Here is a 20,371-nt window from a genome sequence, read left to right on the forward strand (position 1 = left end):
CAAAACTGACCAAGGTTGTTGTCAGCAACAACTTTGGTCGATGATCTTGGTCGATGGTATTGACCAAAAGGATCGACCAAAATTGTCTTCGGGGCAGAATAGTGGATTTTGGGGATTTTGGTCCGAAATGAGTCTTCCGGTGTTCGGATCAATCTGAAACTTGGAGGCATACTTAACAACAGTAGTAGGACACTATAAATCAGGGAATTAACCCAATCCAATGGTCTAATTAAAAAGCCCCAATTTGAGCTATCAAATTCAAGTGATAAACATCATGGCATGAGTTGGAATTGATTGCATTGATGAGGAATAGCATGCAATAGTTAGAGGAACTAATAGAAATTCGATTGGAATCATATGGCAATGTTAAACATGAACATAATACACTCTATAGCTCAGTTTGATATCAAATGGCATGATGTTAATAGGTAAATCATGGAATACATATGCTAGGCATGAGATATAAGCATAGCATCAATGAATAGCTAAGGAAATCATGGATTGAACATGAGTAGGCACTTGGAGTGGTGGTTGCAAGGTTGCAGCACCATTCCAAATGTCTCATCAGCAAGATGACAATAGAAAAGAGTAGAAAATGGTAGGGTAGAGAGTGGAATGAGGAGTCATACCTTAGTGTGGAAGATGAAGACAAGAATCAATGATAAACTAAGTGTCTTTGATGAGGTACCCTTCACACTAACCAAGGAGCTGCTTTGGGAAGCTCTCCCCACGTTCCCAGGTGAGAAAATGATTGCAAAAGGCTCAAGGCTCGAGGTCATATTAAATAGAAAATGAATATTCCATGGAATCATTAACTTGGCAGACTGGGATATTTTGGTCGATGGTCCTTAGTCGATGATATCGACCAAAAGGATCGACCAAAATATTTCCAGCAGAAAACTCAGGTTTAGAACAGCAACTTCAAGTAGGGATTTGAAAGGCTATACAAGGTCAAATTGAGTGAGGTTTTCTTCCACAATTCAATCAAGAAGTCTAGTTTCGGGGAATACCTTCGGATTGTGCACAAGAGGTCATTTGGTACATCAACCATATTAATCTTCTCCGATGCGCAGACTTTCCTTAAACACTGACAATGCATTTAAGCAAGGGGTATCATTGTCAATGTCCATGGGCTCGGTCTCGAATCATGATCATCAATCAGAATGGTCCATAAATCTCTTCTTCCACCGCTTCGGGTCTTCGGACCTGAATACAACAGTGGATCCGGGTCAGGGTCAAGGTTAGAATAGGGCTGGATATTACAATTGCTGAGGGGGAAAGCATTTGTGGAGAAATAGGGAGATCCAGGTAATGGCTGGAATTTGGGATTCCTACAACAGATAAAAAACGTCGCTTGGAGACGTCTCCAAGATCCCTCCACTCACAGATTGCAATGTAAGTCTAACTTTTAATGACTCAATTCTTCCAATATTACTTGCATTTTATTGTGCCTTTATTTTCCTTTCATTTGCAGGAGTGTAAACAATTCTGCAAATCTTGTGGAGGGACTAATTAGGAGTAGGGATCTTCATTCTGATGTGATGAAGCTCACATGTGACATGAGTTTTAATCATGAAAAGTGTGATCGTCTCGCAACTAAACATGAAGAATCCTGCAAGGAGCTAGAGAGGATTACAAAGGGCCCGGAGGTAACCAGGTAGAAACTGAGTGAAGTCTGCGCCAACTGTGACTATTACAAAACAATTAAGCATGAAGCTCAGAGAAGGGAGATTGAAGTAGTGGAAGCCAAAAACGCGACCATCCTTGACAAAGACAAGGTGGAAGCTGAACTAGTAAAGCTGAGGCTAGAGATGCAGAACTTAGAGCCCACAATGGACAAGCTTCGAGGTGAAAATTCCACTCTTGCTTCATGTTGTGGCAAGCTAGATGCTGAGAAGTAAATAGTGGAGTTAGAACTGTAGGGAGATGGACCAAAAAGTCACCAAGCACAAGGAGCAGGCTGCTTCTATAAGAGAAGAAGTCCTCACAGACTTCGAGCTTTAAGAAGAATACAAGAATGATATCATCTAGGTATCTTTGTCTAGCTTTGGACAAGGCATGGACTCAGCCTTTGCCCTAATGGTGGAAAACTTCCTGAGGAGACCATAAAGGAATTCTGCTGTCAAGCTCTTTTTGATGCTAACACTTGCAAAAGGCTGAAACTACCTGTGTTCAGCTGGATGATCTCCACAGTTGATGCTCCTGCTCCTAACTCTACGCCTTCAGCAAATCAAGCCCCTGTTGATGTCTCCAGCTTGTTAACTCCTGGGACTCCTTTCCCAGAATCAAACAAAGATCCACTCCCTGAGGAAGCAAGTGACAAAGATCCTCCTACCCAAACTGAAGCCAACTCATCAGTTATCGTTGTAAATGTTGAAAGTGATGATGTTGTTGAGCCAAACAAGACTACTACTGAGTGAATGTTGTTGTTCTTTTCCTTCTTTTTTATCTTTTGTAATCCTTTTGATTTTGAAATTTTCCCAAGAGGCTTTTTGTAAGACAAGACAAATGTCAATAGAATCCATCTTTTTCTCACACTTTGTGCATTCATACATGTTTTTCTTTAAATGATAGTGGATAAGCACAATGTACATTGATCCATACTTCATATACATTATTATTCATAAAATTCACTAAGTATGTGCACTAGGAAACAACCATTAACTCCATCTTTTGTGCTCAAAACGCTAAGTACATGTACCCAACAATAGTTCTGAGTAGTCACTATTTGCAAAGAGAAAAAGAACATGGTTGCAAAGAATCATAAAAAATTGAGTAGCATGCCAAGAAGTCATAAACTCTTACTTGCTTAAAGTAAAGTCCATAGCATTCCATGCATGAACAAGCTCCTTATCTGTTTCCAGATCCTTAAGCTTATAAGTTCTAGGCCATAATTCACGCACCACAAGGTAGGGCCTTCCCATCTAGGTGATAACTTATTTCTTCCTCTTGGGGCATAAATTGTCAGCTTGTCGGAACACTAAGTCTCCTTGCCAAAAAGTCTTACTCCGTACTCGGGAATTATAATATTTAGCAACTTTTTTCTGAAAAGCCATATTCTGGTAAAGCGTTGCTTCTCAGACTTCATCAATGAACTCCAAATTAGCTTGAAGACCCTCTTCATTTGTTTCTTTGTTGTAATGAGTTGACCTGAGAGATCCTACTAACACCTCTACTAGGACCAAAGCATCAGTGCCATAAGATAGCTTGAAGGATGTTTTCCCCATTGGTGTTCTTAATGAAGTTCTGTAAGCCTAAAGAACATGAGGCAACTCCTCCACCCATTGTTGGTTACTTTCCTTTAGACATCTCTTGATTCCATCAAGCAGAGTACGATTAGTAACCTCCACTTGGCCATTACATTGAGGGTAAGCCATTGTTGCTCTTCGAAAGTCAATATGATAAGTTTGACATAATTCTTTGAAAGCTGGATTATCAAATTGAGTTCCATTGTTTGTCAACAGTATTTTTGGTAGACCAAATTGATAAATGATCTTATTCAGAGTAAACTTCTCCATCTGCCTTTCAATAATGGAAGCAATAGGCTCAACTTCCACCCACTTGGTAAAATAATCAATGGCCACAATTAAGAATTTCCCTGCCACCTAAAGCGGTGGAAATAGACGTAAAATATATATCCATTCCCCATCGTGCAAAATACACTAGACTTAAAATAGAAACCAATGGCATTGCTAGAGATCTTTCCACTGATGAAGGAAGTTGACATGGCACACAATGGCGAACATAGTCCTGAGCATCTATCACCATAGTTGGCCAATAAATTCCTTGTCAGAGGATTCTGAATTGCCAAGGCTTTAGCTCCCATATGTGCTCCACAAGTACCTTCATGTACTTTTGTCAGAGCATAATGTGCACCTACAAGACCCACACATTTCAAAAGTGGTCATTCAATGGATCTCTTGTATAATACTCCTTCTACTAGAGTGGATTTAGTTGCTCTCCTTTTGATGATACGTGTGTGCCTTATCACCTAGAAGTTGGTCATGTTGAAGATAAGAGATCAACTCATCCATCCATGATGGCTCTAGTTCATCAATATCCATCATCTTTCAAGCTTCAATACTTGGCTCATGAAGAATCTCTTGAACAGAGGCTTCAACGTCCTTAATGCCTGCTGATGCCAGCTTAGCCAAAATATTAGCTTTTGCATTATCTTCTCTAGGAATTTGAGTGATGTAACAATGAGAAAAATGAGCCTTGAGTTCATTTTCTTTGACTAGATATTGTGCCATTTTTTCTTGCTTTGCTTCATAGATGCCTTGAACTTCACTTACTACAAGTTGTGAATCACTGTATATCTTGTGGCTTTTAACACAGATGGATTTAGCCAAGTGCAATCCTACTGATAACTCTATGAAATACAGTTAATTCTAGTAATTTTATACTTGAGATAGCTTTGATTCAAGAGTATTTTATCTTTGTTTTAGTGTTAGTTAACATTAAATTTCGTTTTAGTGGGTCTTAGTATTTTAAATTTTGTAAAGGTCTTTTATGTCATTCCTGCATGAATTTCTCTTGAATTAATGGATGGATTTGATCATCCTCTTTCTCTTGGCATTGTAGGAGAAGAACCATAAAGGATGAAGATATGACATGAAACATAGAAGAGGAACAAAGAACATATATTCTTAGCTTGCTGTAACAATGTTGTAGCATCACAATAGCATAATATTCTCAAATTGAACACACGTGGTACCACTTAGTGAAATGACTAAAAAGGGCTAACTAATTGGACTTTCTTCTTGTCACTACGTGAAGGATTTCAGCCCTTGATATCAGAAGGGAATGTTCTAATCCTACAGCCCTTTCTACCCTATCACTTAAGGAAAATTTGGGGAAATAAGGAAGGAGGCGCATGAGCTAAAAAGGAGAGGAGGAGGGAGAAAAGAACCAGAGGCAGAGGGAGATGGAGGTGGAGCTCATGCATGAAGAAGCTCTACTGGAGATAGGAGGCTGGAGCATTATGGAAGCATCTCCCAGTTTTCTATTTTGGTTTTATAGTTCTTACTTCTTCATATTCTAGCTGAACTTTGTTAATGGATACATTTATTTCTCTGTGTTTGAAGCTTAATATGAGCTAATTTCTTAGTCTGTTGGGATGATGAGAGTACCCGAACCTGTGATTTGAGTTGTAATTATTCAGTTTGTTGTAGCGATGCTGTAGCAAAGTTTATTATCAATGTATTCAGCATGCTAGTTTTTGAGTAATTTCATTTATTGATTGATCATCCGTGAATGAATTTTGTGGTTTTAGTTAATTGGAAAGTTAATTAGAGCTAGATAATTGTTGAATAGCGTGAGTTAGCTTAATCCTTATTTGGGTTTAGCTAATTAGTAGGTAGGGTAGGAATACTCACCTGCCTCACGTAACCATTATTGGAACTCGGGCATAATTTGCATCCTCAATTCAGTTCTCCATAGGAATATGAGGGCTTTGAAATAGGATGTTAGTGTACATGTGGATTGGAAGATACCCGTATTCAATTTTGTTCCAGGTTCTTTGATAATACCCTATGCTGCAACATTGCTATAAGATCCATAGCCCAAATTCAAGGGAGGGGAAATTGATTCCCAATATTCATAACATTTATTTTAGTTCCTCCTACTGAATATTCTCCATTTAAGATCTCTAGTTTAATTTACCCGTCCTTTGTTTATTTTACTTCATTAATCACAAAGTAATTTTGTCAATCTTGTTTAGATTAGCCTTCCTTTTACATTGTTAGTTAACGATAAAATTCTCCGTGGGATCGATACTCTACTTGATTGCAACACGTGCACTTGCGTAACAATTTTAGACACAAGCAAACAAGTTTTTGGCGCCGTTGCCGGGGAATTTTGTCATTGATAATCGGTGTAGAAGTAATTTCTAGTTTTATTTACAACATTTTATTTACTTTGATATTAGTTTTCTTTTATTATCAGGTGCTTTGATCCTTGTATGAATACACTGCCTCATCAAGAGTTAATACCCTTTGACTTAGAAACCGAAAGGACATTTTGAGCTAGAAGAAGGGAGCAGCGAGGTTTAGCAGCAATTCAAACAATGTCTGAAGCAGCGAGAAATGGGGTGAATAATAATGAGAATAATATGGCAGCTGAGGGTGATGACAGAGATAGGGCCATTAGAGGGTATGTTGTATCGATGTTGCATGAGCTGAATCCTAGCATAGTAAGGCCAGAAATCCAAGCACTACATTTTGAACTTAAGCCTGTGATGTTCCAAATGCTCCAAAGTGTGGGACAATTTAGTGGGATGCCAACGGAAGATCCTCACCTTCATCTTAGACTCTTTATGGAGGTAAGTGATTCTTTCAAGATATCTGGAGCAACTGAAGAAGCCTTGAGACTGAAATTATTCCCTTACTCGCTGCGAGATAGAGCAAGAACATGGTTGAACTCTTTACCCCCACAGTTCGTAGCCACATGGAATGATTTAGTAGAGAAGTTCTTGAGGAAGTACTTCCCTCCAACAAAGAATGCCAAGCTCAAGAATGATATCACTGATTTTCAACAATTGGATGGTGAATCTTTACATGAGGCATGGGAAAGATTTAAGGAGCTCTTGCATAAATGTCCTCACCATGGAATTCCTCGTTGGATTCAAATGGAGATTTTCTACAATGGTTTAAATGGACAAACTCGGTCCATAGTGGATGCGTCAACGAATGGGGCTATATTGGCTAAGTCTTACAATGAAGCTTATGAGATTTTGGAGAGAATGGCCAACAACAACTACCAATGGCCAGTTGAGAGAGCAACTGTGAATAAGAGAGTAGTAGGGATTTATGTGTTGGATGCAATGGCAGCCTTAACTGTCACATCCACCTAGCCGGTACCCCATCTCGCATACCCGGGATGTGATCCACAGCCCCAAAGATCCATAGTCCAGGGACCACACCACCCACATCGATGATAATACAATCATGAACAATCAATATCAAGCTAAACAATTGATAATAATAGAATTCTGAAATGAGATACCAAAGATAATCAGAGTGCGGAAATAAATATCTTATTAGATAAAATTAAGAAGGCAGTGGGCGGAATCCACTCCTTCAATCAAGCGGAAGTGAGGTCAAATCTAATTAATTACAAATCCCAAGTTATAAAGATAATTCAAAAGTTATTACACTTCCTCCAAGTTTAACAGACATAAAAGAAAGGGAATGGGCATCTGCGCATAAGTCTCCTCCACAATAAATAAGTTCTCTTCAAAAGTGAAGACCATAGAGATCCAACACGGTTGCTCCCAAACTATCCAAGGGCTAACCCTGATACGCCGAAGGATCTTCTTCGGTACCATCACCGAAGTCTTCATGGTAGCTAGCCTCCAGATAGTAGTATGGGGTATCCGGGTCCGCCTCGGGGAACATACCATCAGAATAATCACTTGTAGAGTAGTCTAACACAACATTGCAACAGAAAAGGAATGAGTTCAAAAGAACTCAGCAAGGTAGTTATTCTACAACACATAAGCCACATGATAACAATAATAAAATAATGCAGATGATATGAGAAATATGATGCAATATGATTCTACTCTAAGTATGCTGGTCATCTATGGTAGACATGCTTTAAGCCGTAGCACCATACTTCTTTAGGTAGTCTCAGTCACTCATCACCGGGGGGAATTGGGTCCTGCATCCCTCTCGGACAAATCCATGGTTGGGGGTTTCGGTCACCACTCTCTCACATCACCATTTGGCCTAAGTATTGGTGCATGTCAAGGTAAAGCCTAGCCCAATGCAAGTCATCTACTTAGTCATATCATGTCAGTTCTAGATACGTCCATTCCTCCCCTCTCGGGATCCTTTCCGGTATCTTTCACGCTAGAGTCACGGATATTACTCACCGGACTCATCAACCCTATTGGTCATCCAAAAATAGTAGACGAGAAGCTCTCATGTCCCCTCACGGATCATTTCACCGGTCTTGAGTGCCCGTGAGCCCAAGTCTAGCCATTTGCAACCCTACCAATAAATGGCCCCTTTCGGGTATCCGCAATGCAATTTATGTCCTCTCATGGAGTGGTTACCGGTCTTGAGTGCCCACAAATCCACACTACTACCACGGGTCGTTCGGTCTCAATGCCCTTCTGATTCGGGTCTGATATGATAGGGACATCCTAGCCAAACACCACTAGACAAGTCCTATGTATGTCATCCAATAACCCGGGAAAGCGTCGATGGACATCTTCGGAGAACATCCCATACTATTCCTTCCGATGTCCAAGGACAGAAGCACCAGTAGGGTACTCCTCAATCCCAAGTTATACTTAAGCAATCACATGCCCAAGTCCATCATATCAATTCACAAGATACAACATCATAGTAAACATTCTATTCATAACATTGACATAATTCATCATATATTGAAATTGATAGACATAATAAGGCATTGTAATAAAACTAATGTAAACACAATGCTACTATTATAAGACATATGTAGCAAGTCTAAAATGGTAAGAACATGAGATAGAGACTATCTTCACTATGTTAGGAATATCAAGTCAAAATCACACATCCTAAGTGATTGTAGCGATAACTATCCTTACCTTGAGTTGGAGAAGAAGATGGCCCAAGATCACAAGTAAGTGGCCCAATTAGTCTTAAAACCCTAAACAAACATATATGAAGGGTTAGAGAAGAAATCAGAACAATTGGAGATCGAACGAATCAAAACTAGGAAAAAGTTGCTGACAGCAACTCTGTTGGTCGATACATTGGGTCGAGGGTATCGACCAACAAGTATCGACCCAAAGGGTCTCGGACAGCAAGCTGGATTTTTGGGTTTTGGCCCAAAGTTGGTCTTTCGGGTCTCAAATCGATACGAAACTTGGGGAACAGTCTAAACACACTATAGAGACCTTAATGATCAAAGAATTAACATCATCCAATGGTCAAATTGGAAACCCCCAAATTGGCATATCAAGTTCAAGAGTTGGAAATCATGGCATTGGTTATTACTTAATACAAATTGGGGGAAAACATAGTGGATTAGGTAGGGAATAACTTAGGAGCAATATTGAAATCATATGCAAGGTATAGATTAGGTTAATCATAGGCTTCATCTCAGTTTTGGTAAATAAAGTAAGTTGGTAAGCAACAAATCATGGAAATGCATAGTTAATGGTCAAGAGGTAAGTAAATCATAGCAAGGTTGGGGAAAACATCAATGTATGAGGTATAGAAGACTCATGGCAAGGTGTTTGCAAGGTTGCAGCACCTTGGCCATGGTCCAAACAGTAAAAAAATGAGAGTAAAGATGAGTGAGAAAGAGACTAGGAGAGAGAGCCATACCTTGAGAGTAGAGTAAGAGAGCGGAAGTGAGTGGTTGGCAATGATTAGTGGGGAAGATGCTTTATCATTACCACAGAGGAGTTCTTGGGAGTCTCATCCACGTTCTCAGGTGCCTCAATGATTAGAATAGGGTTCAAAACACGAGGATGGAATAAATAGAGTAGGGAATATTCCACAAAATCTTTAAATCCGGATTCAGTAACACTGTTGGTCGATACATTGGGTCGATGGTATCGACCAATAGTATCGACCAAAACATATTTCTGCAGAATTTTTTCAGAATAGTTCAGCAACTTTAGGTGTGGACTTGGAGGGCTATATAAGGTCAAATTGCATGGGGTTTTCTTCTATAGTTCACTCAAGAAGTCTAGTTTGGGGAATACCTTCGGATTGTACACAGGAGTCCGTTTGATATCTCAATTGTCTCACTCTTCATCAGTTCGCAGATTCTAACTTAACACTGATAATGTGCTCAAGGAAGGAGCAACATCATCAATGTCCATAGAATGGAGTTTCCGACACCACGTCATCAACTAGTAGGGTCCACAAGTCCCTTCTACCACCACTTCGAGTCTTCTGACCTACAAACACAACAATTTCCGGGTCGGGTCAAGGTTAGGTAAAAGTTGGATTTTACATTAACTGCACAAGGGTCCTCAACTAGTGTGCTAAAATTAGTGAACCTTGTTGCAGCTATACAAACACAACAAAATACAACAGTCTCTTGTACATATTGTGGAGGGGAGCATTTCTTTGATAGTTGTCCATCCAACCCAGAATCTGCCTACTATGTTGGTAATTTCAACAAAGCTAATAACCCTTATTCCAACACCTATAATCCTGGTTGGAGGCAACACCCTAATTTTTCTTGGAATGCTCAAGGACAAAATGTTGGTCCATCTTCCATCCCAACTCGACCTCATCATCTTCCAAGTGTTCAACAGCAAGTGAAGACTCAGCCTATGGAACCCTCTTCATCAATAGAGATTCTATTAAAGGAGTATATGGCAAAGAATGATACAATTATTCAAAGTCAAGCATCTTATTGAGGAATCTGGAGAATCAAGTAGGACAACTAGCTAGTGCTTTAAGCAATCGACCTTAAGGATCATTGCCAAGTGACACCGAAAATCATAGGCATGAAGACAAAGAGCATTGTAAAGTTATTTCATTAAGGAGTGGAAAACCTCTAGAGCAACCTCACTCAAAGTCTAGCCAACAGAAGAAGCTTATTTCTATCCAAGAAAAAGGGGAGAAGGAAGATACGGTTACTGTTCAAAAGGAACACACTAATTTTAAAAAACAAAGTGCTGAAAGGAATGCCAAAGCATCACTGCAACAAAGTTTTCCAGAAAAACAGAGTATTAACCCACCACCTTTTCCTCAAAGATTTCATAAGCAGCAACAAGACCATCAATTTAAGAAATTCTTGGATGTTTTAAAGCAGCTGCATATTAATATACCATTGGTAGAAGCACTTGAACAAATGCCAAATTATGTGAAATTCATGAAAAACATCATTTCAAAGAAAAAGAGATTTAGAGAGTTTGAAACAGTGGCAATGATGCAAGAGAGTAGTGCCTTCTTGCTGAACAAACTCCCTCCAAAATTAAAAGATCCTGGAAGTTTCACCATCCCTTATGCTATTGGAGATAATTATATTGGGAGAGCCCTCTGTGATCTTGGAGCAAGCATTAACCTTATGCCAATGTCAATTTTCAAGAAGCTTGGTGTTTGAGAAGCAAGACCAACTACAGCTAGCTAATAGATTTTTAGCTCATCCAGAAGGAAAAATTGAAGATGTGTTGGTAAGAGTAGATAACTTCATCTTCCCTACTGACTTCATTGTTCTTAATTTTGAAACCAATAGAGATGTGCCCATCATTCTTGGAAAACCTTTCTTGGCGACAGGGAGAACGTTAATTGATGTAGAGAAAGGAGAATTGACAATTAGGGTTAATGGAGAACAAGTCACACTCGATGTTTTGAAGGCAACGAGATCCCCAGATGCAATAGAAGAGTGCTTTATTGTAAATGTCATTGAAGAGCTGGTTTTAGAAGAGTTGGAGAAAGAGTGTATTAAAAACGCACTAGAACTTTCATTGCCAATAGAAATTGAACAAGTGGATGATGAAGCAAGTAGATATATGGCTTGGTTAGAGGCAAGACCAGCTAAGGCATTTAGAGGGAGTCAATTTGAGCCTCTTGGATTATCTGAGTGTGAAACTAAACCCCCTAAACCATCAATTGAAGAGCCACCTATGTTAGAGTTCAAACCTCTTCCAGAACACCTTCGGTATACTTATTTAGGTGAAGCCAAGACACTCCCTGTTATTGTTTCAGCAGTGCTAACAGAGGAGCAGGAAGATATGCTACTTGAAGTGCTGAAGAAGTATAGAAGAGCATTAGGATGGAATACAATAGAGATCAAAGGGATTAGTCCTTCAGTATACGAGCTTAAAATTTGGTTGGAGGAATGTTGCAACAGGTATGTGAAGCAACAAAGGAGTTTGAGTCCAATTATGGAAGGTGCGCAAGAAGAAATCATTAAATGGCCTTGGGAACTAGAGCATGTAGTGAATGAAGCATTATTGGGAAGAATGATAGAGCATCACTAGACGTAGATCATCCTTCAAGATGCCGAAAAAGGGAAGTTGTGAAATCTAGCCCTAACCTAACCCTAACCCTGACCCGGAAACCTGGTTGTTTTTAGGTCCGAAGACCCAGAGTAAAGGAAGAAGCCAACTATGGGCCATCTCAGTAGGAAATATGAAGTTTGACTCTGAACCCATGGATGTTGATGTTGGTGTTCCAATCTTGGAAGTCTGTGCAGATTTGGAAAGAAAGCTACACCTGTCTGATGATGAGATTAGTTGAAGGACTTAGAGTATTATCTGACTTGGTTTGAAGGCATTTCTACACACTAGGTATGTCACTTGATGTGTGTGCAAAAGCCCTTGAGGTTTAGTGTCCATTTGATCCTTCAATTCCCTGTTTGAACCTTGCTGACTTGATTGGTCGACTGGGTCAGTAGACCAATCAATTAACCAATGGTGTGTTAAATCCGAGAAACTCCAATTTTAGGGTTTTTCACTCTCTATTTAAACACACTTCGTGTTTCTTAGTGTCCTCTGCCTCCTAAACACTTTGAGAACGTGGGAAGACTCGTTTGAAACTCTATTCGGTGATTTCGAAGATCCCTCTGACAAATCTAAAGTCTCTCATCTCCGATCTACCAGTCTAAGGTTAGTATCTCTTCTGAATTGTAAAATTTGCTTTCTTCGATCTTATTCTTAATCAAGATTGGGAAGAAGATGCTGCATTCTTGCAACCATCTCTTCCATAATCTTATTCTTTTCTTTAGGGTTTAAGATCGGCATAGAGATCTCAACCCTAATTCTTGTAAGATCCGTTTGAAACCCTAGTTCTTCTTATGGATCTGATTTCGTAACCATTTAGATCTAATTTTCATGACGTACTTATGATTAATTCTGATTACCTTTTTCTTGGATGAGATCTAAATCATCCCTTGCCTTTGTTGTGATTTCCATAGTGTATTTTATCGAATTCTAGGGTTTTTCTCCCAATTGGGGAAAACCATGATTTTAATTGAAGGTAATGTTTTTGATTGTTATTAGCGCTTGATCTTTACTCCCTTAGTGTTAGAATACTATCCTATAGTTTTCCTCCAAGTTTCGTGAAGTTCCGAACCCTGTAGATTGAGTTTCGGATCAAATTTTCCGTACTTGTTTCGTACTGACTCTGTTGGTCGACTGGGTCAGTAGACCAATCAATCGACCAATGAAGGCAATAGCTTTGTTTTTCGCTCTATTTGATTCGTTTGCTCTCTGATCTTTTATGCATCTTTCCTAATGTTGTATCTATGATTGTTAGGGGTCTACTTACTAAGTTTGGAGCCTCTTTCTTTGATCTTTGGATTATCTTCGACGATAATCAAGGTAAGGACAGTTATTTCATAATAACATAGATTGCGTATGCTTTGGTTTCTAACTTAAGAAACTCTGAGTTTACTTACTGTTCTTGTATTTTATACTTCTGATGTACTACTGTAAGTACAATAGCACTTCACTTATGTATTCTTTTTCATTATTCAAGATTATATGAAATGCTTATTACTGCATATGGTTTAATGATTGGATTATGCTTTTACATTCTCTCAGTATGATGAGTTGTTAATTTTGTATGTCATGACTGATTTGAGAATGTGTTTGATTAAGTATGGTTTGGGATTGAGAGGTGTCATTTTGACACTTCTGTCCTTTGACATTATCAGAAACATAGAACAAAATTCCATCGAAAGTTGCAAAATTTCCACCGAAATTTCCCATTTTGGAAAATGCGAAACGAAACTCATGAGGACCGAAAAAAAGTCCTCAGTTTCTGTCAAAATTTTGTCGAAACCTCGAAACCTGTCGAAACTTGGTTCAACCTAGTTGGATCAACTGGTTTATGAGGGAAGAAAATTCCCAAATTTCGTGGGAAACTTGAGAAATTTTGTGGAAACTTGGGAAATTTTGTGGAAACTTGGGAAATTTTGTAGAAACTTGGGAAATTTGTGAACTGGGAAATTTCGTGAAAACTTTGGGAAATTTCGTGGAAACTTGGGAAATTTCGTGGAAACCTGGGAAATTTTGTGGAAACTTGGGACTTTTTCCTGTAAATTTTGTAGCTTTCCCAAATTTTCAATTTTTTTGTTTATTTCATGTTTCCCCAAATACCCACGACAAATACCCCCTCCATCAGGACTTCCCTATCCAAAGTTGGTATTCCCTCATGTTGGTTATCTTAAGCATATTGATGACCAGACTCATAAAGTTACAGTTGTCGATTAACTTGACAACCATAGGCATAAAATGTCATGGGATGTCTATGTTCGTTGGTTGGAGGAGAGGATGTTACAGGCATAGTACTACTTAGCTCACAAGATGAATCCACTCCTGGCACCCCTCTTAACACTAAGTTGTATTTTCCTTTTATTGTCAACTATTTTGAAGTTAGAAATTATATATTGAATGTTATGTGCTTAAGTAGTTAAGTTTATAATGTACTTTTTGGACAACTCTACATTGATGTTATGTACATTGAATGACATATCTACATTCATTTTTTTAGCACAATACAACAAATGTATTCTTTATACTCTACGTAGCTTAAATACAAGATCCCACCCCAAAATACTCTCTAAAACCTGTTGAAACTTGATGTCAAAACTTGTACGGAAAAGTCCTCGGTTTCCTCGAAATTTCCCAAGTTTCCACCTAAGTTTCCCATTTTCACCCGGTCGAAACTTGAGTTTCCCTCAAATTTTTTACCATGATCGGAAATAATATGGGATGTTTTCAGGGTTGCCCATTGACGCTTTCCTGAATCATTGGTTGTCATACCTAGGACTGTCTAGCAGTGTTTGGGTAGGATGTCCCCGTTATATCAGACCCTAGTCGGAGGGGTATTGAGACCGAACGACTTGTGGTAGCACTGGGGATTCACAGGCGCTCAAGACCAGTAACCAACCCGTGAGAGGACGAGAATCACATTGTGGGGGCCATTTATGGGTAGGGTTGCATATGGATAGACTTGGGCTCATGGGCACTCAAGACCGGTGAGTTATATCAGTGAGAGGATGTGAGAGCTTCCTATTTACTATATGTGGATGACCTATAGGGTTGATGAGTCTGTAGTCCGAAAGGGAATACGCTGACTCTAGTGTGAAGGATACCGGAAAGGATCCCGAGAGGGGAGGAATGGACGTATCTGGATTTGAGTTGATGTAATTGAGTAGAAGACTTGCATTGGGCTAGGCTTGACCCTGACATGCGCTAGTACTTAGACCAATGGTGATGTGAGAGAGCGGTGACTTAACCCCCAGCCATGGATTGTCCGAGAGGGATGAAGGACCCACTACCAACCGAAGCCGAGTGACTAAGACCTTCCCAAAGAAGTATGGTGCTATGACTTAAAGCATGTCTACCAATAGAGACCAGCATACATAGAGTTTCGATGCATACATACATTATCTGTTTCATATTTCATTGCATCTTATTATGATCTGCTGTATGTTATTTATGTTTTTATGATTAACTTGCCTTGCTGAGTTCATTCAAACTCACTCCTTTTTGTGCAATCTTTTTGTTAGATTATTCTACATGTACTGACTACTATGAAGGACAGTACGAGGAAGCGCAAACCGATGAAGAGTACTTCATGCAAAGTACTGGCAACTATGAAGATCACACTAATGATCCCTCGAGCGATCAAGTTGCGTACTACGATTAGACGTAACGTAGAGTTGGAACATTATGTTGGATTGATGAAGTTCACTATTTTGAAGATGTTATCTATAGGATAGAAAACTCGTAGTTCAGTTGACTTTCTTTCTTACTCAGTTGTAATTCTTTTTAGACTTATGTACTACATTTCCGTTGTAACTGTGGAGTGAGTTTCCACCTCACTCTACTTCTTTTTGATGTGCTTACATTTGGTATCATTTTCTGCACTCTGATTATATTGATATTCATTTCCTGATTAGATCTTTTGTTTATAATAATACACTTGTTTTTTTCCGTTCATGATTATGTTATTGCATATGTGGGAGGATGATTTCCTCGATACTTGATCTTCGGGGCTGTGGATCACACACCCGGGTATGCCAGTTATGGTACCAGCTAGGGGGATGTGACTGAAGTAGTCGGGCTGTCAACTTAAAAACAAGCTCTTGTGGGAGGCAACCCAATTTTTTTTTTTTTTATTATGTTGTTGTTCATTGGTCGACATTGGTCGAGTAGTTTCTTAGTAGAGTTAGCTTTTGTTTATGGGTAGTTTAGAATTTTTTTCTTAGCTTAAACTTGATAGTAAAAATGCAAGATGACTAGATGACATGTATTTTTGACTTGCAGGGAGTGTGGGGGGAACACAAAGAGGATGTGTGGGTGTTTTGCAACTTTGAGCATTAAATTAAACTGCTGAACAGAGCATTTGCCATTTGCCCAGAAAAATTCACTACCTTTGCTACAGCAAAGCTATAGTAAAGTTTGTTTTATAGTTATGGGAATGCATTATCTGATTTGGAATACATTCTATGACCAATGCTATAGCCATGCTGCAGCAACGCCACAACAAGGACCAACCGCTTCAACCCGACCCAGTTTTCTCTTTAACCGAGCCAAACCATTACTCCCACACCTCTAAACCACTCCCAACCCAATGCAATGCCATACTGACCAACCCATTTTAAACCACACCTCACCACTAAACCAACCCATTTGCAGCCAACTCCACCACAACCCAAACCCTAAACTCCTACAACATTTCCACTTCGTTTTCCTACTCTGCTGCAACAGTGTTCCATTCCAGCGTTAGTTTTTGTGTGATTGGGCTGCTCGAGTTGCAGTACAGCACAGGTACAAAACAAAATGAAACCACCTCTCGATCTGCAGCAGCTAAGGGAAGTCTTGTTCTGCTACTTATTTTTATCCATTTTTCCCTTATTTTTTAGATGTGAGGCCACTGCTAACTTTAAGTTTGGGGGTAAGCTTTGCATGTTGCAATGTTCATGTGTCATCTTGTCATATTTATTTATTTTTTATTTTTTCAATGTGGTCTTACTTTCTTAATGTTTTTGTTCACTTTATTTGCAGCAATGTTAGTTGATGTTTCTTGTATATAGTGTGCATTTCTGTATATGTTAAAAAAAAATGTAGTCAATCTGGGTTGTTATGTGATTTGAATGGAAATTAGTTGACAAGAATGTCAGTGCCTCTTAATCTGATTTTGGTGGGAGGTCTTAGCACAACTTTGCTATAATGATCTGATGTCTTCATTTACTCATATTTGTAATGTCCTATTATTGAGCACCAAGTGATGCTTCGAACCTTGGAGAACCTAGGAAGGTTGGATCAATGTGAGAGTTTAGGATTTCAAAATTGGTTGAACGAGAACCTTGAGATTGACATATTAGGGGTCCCAATTTGGGTGTTTCCAAAAATTATGTGCATTGTGTTATTGGCAAAGGTTTGACCCCCCCTTCCCCCAAGAGAATAATGCTCCACTGCTTTGGGTTGCTTAGTAACCATGAGTTTGCACGTAACCCATGTTTACTTTTGCATCAAATAATGGCCCGGAATATGAGTATGCAAAAAAAAAAAAAAAAATTAAAGCAGAAGAAGAAGCACCAAAAGGAGAATAATGCTCCGCTACTTTAGGCTGCCTAGTAACCAGGAGTACGCATGTAACCCATGTTTACTTTTGCGTCAAACAGTGGCCTGAAATATGAGCATGCATGTGCACTTTTGTTTTCTATCTTGTTGAGTAACCGGGTACCTTCATCACAAATGTTGGTATTCGCGTAAAAAGGTAGGAATGACAAAAAAAAAGAAAAGAAAAAGAGAAAGTTCATTTAGATAAAGTTTGGGAGTCAAACACTCAAAATATTGTAAAACGGGTTTTTGAGGGTGTAAAAGGATATGGGTCCCTAATTAGTGGAGAGGTAATCATTTAGTCAACTTATGAGACCAATGAACTAAACTTGATGACCATAGTTCAGCTGGACTAGGGTAATCAGGGGTGAGATCCTTAACTTTCACACACACACTTGAGGGCGTCCTTATGAGTAAAAGTATGACATCTAAGTGTTATTGGCAGGAAGTATTGGAACTGAAAATTATAGAAAGATTGAGAGGCAACTTCTGTCTAACTTCTATCCTATTGCATTACTAAGCTAGGTTGTTGTCTTTTCTTTTCTTTTGGTCTCTTAATATTTTCCATCGCATTTTAGTTTTGTGTTTTTCTTTCTTTCTTTTTTTATCGCTCGACGATAAGCAATATCTTAAGTTTGGGGGTGTGATAACTCTATGAAATAGAGTTAATTCTAGTAATTTTATACTTGAGATAGCTTTGATTCAAGAGTATTTTATATTTGTTTTAGTGTTAGTTAACATTAAATTTTGTTTTAGTGGGTCTTAGTATTTTAAATTTTGTAAAGGTCTTTTATGTCATTCCTGCATGAATTTCTCTTGAATTAATGGATAGATTTGATTAGTCCTCTTTCTCTTGGCATTGTAGGAGAAGAACCATGAAGGATGAAGATATGACATGAAACATAGAAGAGGAAAAAAGAACATATCTTCTCAGCTTGCTGTAACAATGTTGTATCATCAAAATAGCATAATATTCTCAGATTGAATAGACGTGGTACCATTTAGTGAAATGAATAAAAAGGGCTAACTAATTGGACTTTCTTCTTGTCACTACGTGAAGGATTTCAGCCCTTGATATTTGAAGGGAATGTTCTAATCCTATAACCCATTTTCTACCCTATCACTTAAGGAAAATTTGGGGAAATGAGGAAGGAGGCGCATGAGCTAAAAAGGAGAGGAGGAGGAGGGAGAGAAGAACCCAAGGCAGAGGGAGATGGAGGTGGAGCTCGTGCATGAAGAAGCTCTACTAGAGATAGGAGGCTGGAGCATTGTGGAAGCATCTCCCAGATTTCTATTTTGGTTTTATAGTTATTACTTCTTCATATTCTAGATGAACTTTGTTAATGGATACATTTAATTCTCTATGTTTGAAGCTTAATATGAGCTAATTTCTTATTTTGTTGGGATGATGAGAGTACTCGAACCTATGATTTGAGCTGTAATTATCCAGTTTGCTGTAGCTATGTTGTAGCAAAGTTTATTATCAATGTATTCAACATGCTAGTTTTTGAGTAATTTCATTTATTGATTGATCATTCGTGAATGAATGTTGTGGTTTTAGTTAATTGGAAAGTTAATTAGAGCTAAATAATTGTTGAGTAGTGTGAGTTAGCTTAATCCTTATTTGGGTTTAGCTAATTAGTAGGTAGGGTAGGAATACTCACCTGCCTCACGTAACCATTATTGGAACTCGGGCATAATTTGCATACTCAGTTCAGTTCTCCATATGAATATGAGGGCTTTGAAATAGGATGTTAGTGTATATGTGGATTGGAAGATACCCATATTCAATTTTGTTCTAGGTTCTTTGATAATACCCTGTGCTGCAACGTTGTTGTAACATCCACAGCCCAAATTCAAGGGAGGGGAAATTGATTCCCAACATTCATACCATTTATTTTAGTTCCTTCTACTAAATATTCTCCATTTAAGATCTATAGTTTAATTTACCTGTCCTTTGTTTATTTACTTCATTAATCACAAAGTAATTTTGTCAATCTTGTTTAAATTAGCCTTCATTTTATATTTTAGTTAACGATAAAATTCTCCGTGGGATCGATACTCTACTTATTATTTACTACTTGATTGCGACACGTGCACTTGCGTAGCATTTTTAGACACAAGCAAACAAGTTTTTGGGCAATCCTACCACTTGAGCTTCATACTCAGCCACATTATTTGTTGGAGAAAAGATGAAGCAAAGTGCATAATTAATGGTAAAGCCACTGGGACTTTGCAACACAAGGCCTGCCCCCACTTCCTCCTGCATTACGGGCTCCATCCACGAAGAGTGTCCAAGTTTCCAAGGACATTTATTGTTCTTCCTTAGTACACCATCCAGTGGAGGATTCTCAACTACAAAATCAGCTAATGCCTAACCCATAATAGCGGTTCTTGATTTGAAATCAACTTGATGCTCACTCAATTCTATGGCCCAAGAGACCATTATGCCTGCTAGATCTAGGGGATGTAGAATCTTTTTTAAGGGTGCATTTGTAAGTACTGGTATGGGATGAGCCTTAATGTAGGGCCTAAGCTTTCTAATTGATATCATTACAACTATAGCTTGTTTCTCTATTTCAGGATACCTAGTCTCCAGCATCTAAAAGAACATGATAAACATAATAAATAGGCTTCTGGATGCCTTTATTTTCTTGGATTAAAACTGAGCCTACAACATAGGATGATGTTGCCAAATACTGAAAAAGTCCTTTTCCAGGACATGGACAAGTGAGAATAGGGGAAGTGCTTAGCTTGAGTTTGAGATCCTCAAAAGCTTTTTGGCAATCATCGGTCCAGATGAGCTCCTTTGTGGATGAGTGTTTTCAATGCTGT

The 20,371-nt window shown here is 38.7% G+C and overlaps 1 non-coding gene across 1 annotated transcript; it reads right to left on the minus strand.

Annotated features, from left to right (window-relative positions):
- Positions 1 to 6,505: 6,505 nt before the first annotated feature.
- On the minus strand, positions 6,506 to 6,612 carry LOC149012223 (small nucleolar RNA R71). Its single transcript, XR_016174179.1, has one exon. It is a non-coding gene; the product is annotated as a small nucleolar RNA R71 (small nucleolar RNA).
- Positions 6,613 to 20,371: the final 13,759 nt, after the last annotated feature.

Source organism: Hakea prostrata, chromosome 6, assembly GCF_041222555.1.
Source record: "Hakea prostrata isolate BN-2017 chromosome 6, UWA_Hpros_2, whole genome shotgun sequence".
NCBI lineage: Eukaryota > Viridiplantae > Streptophyta > Magnoliopsida > Proteales > Proteaceae > Hakea > Hakea prostrata.